The 10,017-nt window shown below is 39.5% G+C and overlaps 1 pseudogene; it reads left to right on the top strand.

Annotated features, from left to right (window-relative positions):
• LOC109482348 overlaps positions 1–9,702 on the top strand; it is a 12,047-nt pseudogene extending 2,345 nt beyond the window's left edge.
• The last annotated feature ends 315 nt before the right edge of the window (positions 9,703–10,017 follow it).

Below are 10,017 nucleotides of genomic sequence, written 5' to 3'. Positions count from 1 at the left end.
TACAAGGAATCTCAAAATGAAAATATTAGAGAATTGGTATCTAACACCCTTTCCCCAATATTAGGATCAGATGTAAACACATGTATAATTAGGTCGATCCGTGTAGGAAAGAAATCTGATACATCGACCGCCCGTCCTGTGCTTATTCGACTTAGGAAATATACGGATAAAATGAATATTATATATCAATCAAGTGTACTTAGAGATCAAAATATATTAGTAGAGCAACCCAATATTTGTTATGAGATCCCCGATTTAGAACATGTATTGCTCAACTACTGTAAAATATTGCTTCGTGTGCCCAGAAACTCTGTTAATGCTGCTGTAATGGGCGAGCTAGGAATTTTCCCATTGTACATAGACACTCAAACGAGACTGATTAAGTACTGGTTAAGATTAAATAACATGTGTAATGATAGAATTGTTAAGAAAGCCTACGATACTGCTGTTGTACAAGAACACGATTGGGCTTCCCATGTACAAGATATATTATGCAGACATGGTTTTCAAAATACTTGGCTTAACTGTAATGTAGACGCCAACTATTTTGGAAACTTGTTTAAGGAACGACTCAAGGACACATTTCTTTCCAACTGGAGACAAAAGATAAGGAGCTTCAGTAAACTCGAGACATACTCCAAAGTCAAGAAAACCTTTACCATGGAGAATTACCTCTCGGAGATCCGAAACAAATCCTTTACATCTAGTATTACAAAACTGAGAATAAGTGCCCATTGCCTAGAAATTGAGAAGGGTCGTCACAAAAAGATACCAGCCGAGAAAAGAATGTGTCCTGCCTGCAAAGACAAAGTTGAAGATGAGTACCATTTTGTAATGATATGTCCATACTATAACGAAGAAAGGAAAAAAAACTAATGATATCATGTAAAAATAAAATAACACTACCTGGGACAAGTAGAGAAATCTTCAACATATTGTTATCATGCCCCGACTCTGTATCTGTTTATTTAGGCCAATATGTACATACTGCTATACAAAAGAGAAACCTTGTTACTGCATTGTGAAATGTAACATTCCATTAGAACATATATACATGCATTGAAGTTAGATTAGTACACTAGTAGAAATAGTTTATAGTTATTAAGTGTTACTTGCCATACATTGTATCAAATGCAATTGTTGCGCAATAAACTTGACTTGACTTGACTATGTTTTTAGTAGCGTTTGTCCGTCTGTCCGTTTGTTTGTCTGTTTGTGAACAGCATAACTCAAGAAGCTTACTATGGATTGTCATGAAACTTAGTTTGTGGGTAGGTCTTGATGAGACCTAGAAATGATTAGATTTTGGGCCCCCTGGCGGCTTTTGTTGGTACTGCAGCAAAACTTCCGATTTTGATATCTCGCGATCTAGACATGCTAGGGTCACGAATTTTGGTTGGTAGATAGCTCTTGAGATAGGAAAGAAGTGACATGAGTTTGGGCCCCCTAGCAGGTTGTTTTCGAACTGCAGGAGCATTTCTTGAAAAATCTCCGAATGTGGATAACTCAAGAACCGGTTGACGGATTGTCATGATTTTTGGTATGTAGGTAGCTGAAGTGATGCTTGACAAAATCAGATGACAATCATGCAAATCAGGAAGAAATTTGCATAATTAATGAGGAAATTTTATAAATCTCCTTCATTCGATAATAGGACTATGAAACACTCGTGACATGTAATTGAGAACGAGAAAAACATCTGAGGTTATAGATTATGTAAATGAAGACCTAATTTACATAATTAATAGAAAATTGTTATAAAATTTCATAGTTGTAATTGCTGGTAATTTCATACTTGCCGCATTTGGAAGTTAAGTGAAGGTGAATATCAATGAAGTTAATTTATTCACATTATGACCTTATTTGCATAATTTATGAGGAAGTGCTAGAATAACTTATTTTGTTAAGATAAGGCTGTCATTGGGTGGAGAATATGATCAACTGATGTAATCCATGCAAATGACGCTCTTATTTGCAAAATCAATGATTAAAACTGTATAATTCGTCAACCGGAAAGGTTTACATCATTTGGCGAAGGTAAGAGGTCATGGAACTCTTGTTGTAAATGTTTTAACACAGTACACTACAGTACAGTACAAAACAAAAGAACACAGGTTTTTGTCCTGAAATAGGTCAGGCTGTCAACTCAGTGCATGTAGGCTAATCCAGAGGGAGAACATCAATCAATCAGGCGCGCTGCCTGACCACGTGTTTTGCGTTAGAGGAAGTCTTTGACAGGTGGTGCTTAGTTGCATGACCGGCGCATCTGTTTTCCCTCAAAATACAAAAGTTCTGCTGCAGTACCAAGGTCTGCAACCAGGAGGCCCATATTTGACCTTGACCTTTGGCTATCTAAGACCTACCAGCATACCAAGTATCAATACAATCCACAAAGGCGTTCTGAAGTTATCCTGACTACAAATGTGCGGAATCACACACACACACACACAGACGCGCCAAAAACAATACCTCCATTTTTCATGGGGGTAACAACTTCTCGGAAGTCTGAAATCTCATATTTATTGTTGTTGTTCTGTAGACAGTGGCTGTGGCAGCAGGGTGTTCGGGCAGGGACGTGTCCGGATCATCAACGGTGAGGACGCCGTGCGGGGATCGTGGCCGTGGATCGCGCAGTTCTCGTCGAGGCACATCGGAACGGAGCCGTTCTGCGGAGGGACCCTCATCGACCCGGAGTGGATCGTCACCGCGGCACACTGCTTCTACGATGAAAAGTACGTTTATTAGACTATTTTTGTCACTATATCTAATCGATTTACTTGCTTTTCATCTCAATGACGCCATGTTGGTGTCTTGATCTGCATTTTGATGGATCGTGGCTCAATTAGTTTTCGTTGGCAACTCACGTGCACTCACGCTAACCATGTCAAAGTAACAATGTCTGTGGAGGTGGTATCATTTTTCACGAAACGTTGCCTGGGCGACAGGTTACCCAGGTCACTGAACTTTATCTGACCCCTTCCAATGACGCCATGACACCCTCATAATATATCATATTAATACATAAATTAATTCATAATTAAACATAAATATTTCATAGTTATGAATAAATTAACGCAGTCATTAAAATTATGAAATATGCATAAACCTGCATAAATCACCAATTTTGCATAAATCTAAATAATTTACCATATTTGCATACATCTGCATAAATTTGCATACATGAATAAAATTTGCATGGATTGATCCAGTGACGCCTCTCTTCACCTGGCCCCGGACGTCACCAAGTACAAGGTTCTTCTGGGGAAACAACGGCTGCGGCAGTACCCGTGGGAGGTCAGAGCCGAACTGGTCTACCCCTTCAAAATCATCATGCACGAAGAATACGACCACGACAAGGTACAGGCATTACATATATTACTGGAAACGGTAGTTCTTTTACACGACCAAGATAGTAACCTTGCTGACGGTTCGGTCTGTCATTGTCATATATACTTATCCAGGCTTTGATTATACTGCTGCCAAAAACAATACCTCCATTTTTCATGAAGGTAACAACGCTTTACGTAAGTGTATGAACATTGGATTTTAACCAGACATTTGACAAAGAAATTGTCTATCAAACAGGTGGATAATGACATCGCTTTAGTGAAGATCCTCCCAGAAGTGGATGTGGACAATAACGACTACATCAACACGGCCTGCCTGGAGATCCCGGATGTTGGTTCCACCAAGTTCACGGCAGAGTCCACCTGTTTCACCCAGGGGTGGGGCGTCACTGAAAGTGAGTCAAACGCCTCTGAAAAATCATAAAAAGCGTTTCTTATTGCCGTAAATTTATATCTATATTTTGTTATTATTTATGTCAGTTCAAATACTTTGTTTACTGTTTTGTTAAATTTTTCCATTGATTGGACAAGTAAATCAATTATTACTCTCATGTCAAACACGTTATTTCTATTATTTGACCTCTGACCTCCAATGCACTTTTGTTTCTCTATGCTGATTTTGTTTCAAGTTTGTCATGAATTCAACATAATTTTGTATATCTTATTTATTATCATTATTGCTAAAAGTAATTATTATTTCACTCCATACTTCAGTATGGAGTGAAATACTGCTTTTTCCGATGTTTCTTCTCCTTCTCCTCCTCCTTCTTCTTCTTCTCCTGCCACTTTAAATTGATTCAACTCCTTCATTTTTGGGCGAAATTACCTGTAATTTCGTATAGAGGTAGAGTGGGTAAATACCCTTAGGCGTTTTTAAAATTTTTTTGATACAAGCTTTTACAATCGTTTTATTTCCTTTTTAGTGGTCCCCATAGGAAAGTACTGTGTATGCGCGTGACGTAATAAGAAAGGAATTCGGGGGAAGGCCCAAATATGGGCATACAAGCAGGTGTGGTCATGTTTGCAGATGTGGCTGTTGATTGGCTGTTGGCTAATTAATTTATTTACTACCATTTTCACGTACAATAGGGGGATTACCAGCGCGGCTGGTCAACGCGGTCTCGGCCGTGGGCCATCGGCTGGTCCACGCGGTCTCGGCCGTGGGCCATTACTATTTGATACTCTGATATTGGATACCGATTCGTGTGATTCCTATAAACATTTCACCTAACTACGAACTAGTTGGAAGAATTATAGCTGCACGGATGCCTGTATATGATTTTAACAAACACTGAAAATCTGACGCAAAAACTGGCAGATATTTTGCTCTTCTCTGTTGGAACAACGCAAGCGGGAGGTCAATGACCTGCGCCCCGCGAGTACTGTAAACAACGGTACGTAATGTGTATCGTCGGCGCACGCGCGCGCGCCACGGTATCAACAATTTTCCACAATCTTCACCGACTAGTATTATATATTCTGTTATCGATTTCTGAAGAATCACCAAAATTGTAGAGTGTACAGGCGTTCATTTGTTGTTGCTGAGAACATCGCAAGACGGCTTCCTGGCAAATTTTCCTAAAGCGAGCGTTGAGGGCTTGCATGCCCGACAGTTTTCAAAGATTGGACAGGGAGCCGGCGGCTTCTTCTAGCCGGATTGATAGTTACGTTACATCAAGGTACCGGTGGTTCAAAAGCGAACCTGATAAAGAAGGAAATCTCCTAGAAAGTCCCTTACTAGTACTTGAAGCGATCGTTACCGTCATGTTGTTCACTTTATATGACATACAATGCAGAGAGTGATGGAAACGCGTCCAGATAGCTCGGTTGGTAACGCGCAGGGCTGCAAGTCCAGACATTGCGAGTTCGAACCCCGGTACACTGGATATTTTTAATTACCCTTTTTACAATTTTTAACAATTTAAACATTTTTAACAATTTCAACAATTTTAACCATTTTAACCATTTTACATTTTAACAATTTCAATATTTAATTTCAACATTTTCGTTTTAATATCCATTGCTTTGCTTTTAACATTCCAAAACTGATTGTTCTTACTCAAGAATTTCAATAACTTCGAATGTTAGTCTTTTGTATTTTTTCAACATACAAACCAAAATCACTTTCATGTTGTCACAAAAGTAACATCTGTGCGCGCATCGGTTTTCGTTCATTTAAAAGCTACAAGTACAAAACATCTGGAAACTAAGCAAACATACTCAGTAAATTGATTGCTGTAATTCCCGATTTTTTTTCACTGTACCGCAACGCAAGCGGGGGGTCAATGTTCACGGTTTTCACTGTCACCTCTGTATTGTGAACTTATCATTACAGTTAGGAAATAATTCCTGGACTTTCTTTTTCCTGCAACAGTCACCACCGTGAATATATAGTTCCGTGAACATGTCCATTTTTCTCAGGCCGTGAAAATTTTGCTTCCGTTAGTAGTAGTTACAATCTCGTCAAAAGTGTAAAGTAAAGCTGTCGAGATTTAAAGTGCGTGTCGTTGTATCTTTGTAAAAAAAAGGGAGATAATTGCCAAGTGCCAGTTTTGTAAATACCTGTCGAGATTCAAACAGCTTGTCCTTGTATAATTGCAGTATGATTTATTTAGAATCTCTCATTTTTGTTTGGGGAAGGGTATGGAGTGAAATTCCTACATTTGCTCCGAAGCAAATGTTGGCCTTTCTAGTTGTTATTATTATGTTATTGTTACTTGTTATTTTATTTTATGTGGACTCCAGGAAGAATAGTATGGAACTAGAGAGGCCGACATTTGCTTGGGAGCAAATACAGCATATTTCAGTCCATCTCCCTCCCACGCAAAAGTGGACTATTCCAAACTTACCCCAGTGTAAAACTGGCAAAGATTCTCAAATAAATGAATTATATAGTAGCTATGTAATTGAGAACAAAGATGCAAGAACAAGCACATTGAATCTCCAAAGCTTTACTAATCTTATTACAGGTATGCAAATACTAACAATGATGAGATTTGATACATTTTGAAGGTCTTAGGCACATAAAATTGACTGTGTGGGTCATTACGCACGACTTACGTGCAATGTGACCCCAGGTAACCCGCAATGGAACATGTGTTCCATAGCCAACGGCAGATGGAACAGGCCATTCTTTAGATAGAACATGGAACGGGTATAGCACTTTTGGCCATTTTTTTGCTAAAATAGCCATTAAAGTCCTCCAAATGAGTCATTTGGAAGTAGTGTATGCCAAATATGTGACTGCTATTCTGTAGACACGTGTTCAAGGTACCCTTATACCGAATTTCAGATCATTGGGTTGTAAAACCAGGGCTCAGGATCCAAAAATCCATTTTTTGTCGAAAAATGCCCAAAAAAAACTTCATAAAAATTTTTCAAAGGCATGTATAAAAAAAATGAGAAAAAAAAACGCCTGGGGTTATTGGCCCACTCTACCTCCGTGCCAAATTTCAAGTCATTTGGGTGAATGATGGCGGAGTTGAATCCCTCTGACTGTTTGGCAGGAGAAGAAACATGAGAGAACACAATATATTTCATCCATACCATGGTATGGACTGAAATATAATTAATCAATGACATACTAATGGAGATCGAAATAAAGAAACAAACAAACTTACCAATTATGGCAAAACATTTGAAACAGACACCTGCCAATCTGAAAAAAGACTAACTACATGTGTAAGGAAGATATAGGTAAAGTAGACATATTTTTTTTGCTTAATTTGCCTAAATTTTGAAGAAAACTGATTATACAGTGCTAATTACAAACGACTCAATCTGATACTGTTCTTGTTTGATCGTGTGTATGTGTGTGCATATGTGCGAATGTGTGTGCGCGTGTCTATCTGTCTGTCGTTCTTTCTCTGTGTGTGCATTGACACATCTAAACACGAATTCGGAGATCTTATTCCTCCATGAGTTTTTCTAAATGTTTTTACACAGTACACTGCAGTACAGAACGAAGTAACACAGGTTTTTGGTTTTAAACACACAGTAGCACCTTTGGCTTGGATATGGTCATGTAGGCTTTTCCCGTGAGAGAACCTCATTAATCAAACAGGACAGGCGCTGCCTCCACCCCGCTCTTCTGTTTTCCCTGCCACGCCGCATATCTGTTTTCCCTGCCACCCCGCACATCTGTTTTCCCTGCCACCCAGCACATCTATTTTCACGGAAGTTCTGCTGCAGTACCAAGGTCAGCCACCAGGAGGCCCAGATTTGATCTTGACCTTTGGCTTCCTAAGACCTACCAGCATACCAAATATCATCACAATCCATAAAGGCGTTCTGAAGTTATGCTGACTACAAATGTGCGGAAACACACACACACACACACACACACACATACACACACAAAAACACACACACACACACAGTCGCGCCAAAAACATTTCTTTTTTTATTTTCCATTTTTCATGGAGGTAATTATACTGCACTCCTGTCCTCTTGCAGACCGAACGAAGGCTGATATTCTCCAGGAGGCCCGCGTGCCGCTGATAGAAAACTGTGCCAAGGAGACGTCCTACTCGGAGAGCCAGATTACGGAGAATATGCTGTGTGCTGGCTACGTCAACGGCGGGGTGGACTCATGCCAGGTACAAAAACTCATCACTGTTTCTGGCGACGTCTCAGGGAGGAGCCTATTGGTACAGTATCGTGTGCAGTTTGCAAGAATTCTAGGAATGCTACAGGCATTTTGTCCACAGGAATGGAATGTCTACAGGCATTTCTCTGACCCACATGTATTTACTTATCTTATGGACAAATGGGTGGTCCCTTGAGCCATTGAGGCTGATTTCCAAGGGAGCCCATAGGATAAATAAAATAAGATAAAATGATTAAGGGTTAATGACCCGCCCCGAGGTGAATATGGTGTGATAAAGCCTTGGCAGTTGCTATAACCACCGAATAAAGCCATCGAGTGAGCGCATGCGAAAGAGGTGGCTTTATGAGGTGGCTTTATGAGGTGGTTATAGCAACTGACAAGGCTTTACACACCATATTCACCGAGAAAGGGCGGGCCATTAATGCTATTATCATATAGCCTATCAAAACTTACACAGTAGAGAGTAACACATTCCTGTATAACACATATATCTAAATTATATAACAAACCATTACAGTCACTCCTCTATCCTCCCGTCCGCTGGCCACTGTTCCTGTGCATCTTTCTCGATTCCAAGGACCTACATATTGAGTCTAAATTGGCCTCAATCAGTTCTTCTATGACAAATTCTGACACACCATTGTCTAAAATTGTATTCCCTTTAGTGTGATGATTTTACTTGTTCTATCAGAGTTCATTTGAGTTCACCGGAACTTCGGAAAAGAACCGTTATGGCCAAAAGAATAGAACAAGCTTCCAGTTGAGGTCATCTGAGGTCATTTGGATGTTTCAATACAGAAATGTACTTACTAGGGGGGTGGCGCAAAATATGTTTACTTTTCTTTCGCTCAAAATTCACATGTATTGACATGGTCTTTATTTCGTTATGTATTGATAAATAAATTGAGTGATGACAAGACGGTAAACATTTCTATTCAACAAGGAAACGTGCTACAAATGTCAGGAAAAAGAGTCAACTCCCCTGCAAATGGTTTGCTCCGGGCCGTGCTTTATTGTGCAACAAAGCACACTTGTGAGAATAAAACACACCGGGCAATACTTGTATCATTGTAACTGTGACATTATAGCGTCATAATCAATATGGAATGGGGGCTTCTGATTGGTCAACGCCACCTGGCTATATGATAATAATAATTAAACGTAACAAAGAAATTCGAAAATCTTCACTCACTGACTTACCAACCTGATGAAACTATTGATTGATTGGCTGACTGACTGCCGGACTTACTGATTGATTGATTGATTGACTGACTGACTGCCGGACTTACTGATTGATTGATTGATTGACTGACTGCCGGACTGACTGCTTGATTAATTGATTAATTGATTAATTGATTAATTGATTAATTGATTAATTGATTAATTGATTAATTGATTAATTGATTAATTGATTAATCGATTAATCGATTAATTGATTAATTGATTAATTGATTAATTGATTAATTGATTAATTGATTAATTGATTAATTGATTAATTGATTAATTGATTAATTTGCCGCCTTTCGGACGTACTGATTGATTGATTGATTGATTGATTGATTGATTGATTGACAGGGTGACTCTGGCGGCCCGTTGGTGTGCCAGGACGAGACGTCCGGTCGCTGGCACCTGGTGGGCATCACGTCGTGGGGGATCGGCTGCGCCAGAGACGGCTACCCCGGGGTGTACACCCGCGTCAGCGAATACATCGACTGGATAAGGTTCCGGGTCGGATTTAAGATCTGACCAGGGCAACATAGCTTTAAACCTCTGCCACGGGAAAAAGTATTATGAAGAAAGAATTATGAATTAAGAATTACTAACTTTTAAGAACGTTTTCTGCAAGTATGCGGCACCAAAACCACGAAAAGAAAACACATATCCATAGCCAAGGTCCCGAGCAGACTTTCATTTCCGTTATAACCGTTTTAAGAATAGCGATGTTTCAAATAACGGTATTTTTCTTAATTGTTCCATTGTGACGCTGCTTGGAACCCGAGACTAAGCAATATAGCCTTAGAACACTGCATTTTTCACATGACTTTAAACCTCTGCCACGGT

The sequence above is a fragment of the Branchiostoma belcheri genome, unplaced genomic scaffold, assembly GCF_001625305.1.
Source record: "Branchiostoma belcheri isolate BF01 breed outbred unplaced genomic scaffold, Haploidv18h27 scaffold11, whole genome shotgun sequence".
Lineage (NCBI taxonomy): Eukaryota > Metazoa > Chordata > Leptocardii > Amphioxiformes > Branchiostomatidae > Branchiostoma > Branchiostoma belcheri.
This window is presented reverse-complemented; position numbering and strand designations above follow the sequence as displayed.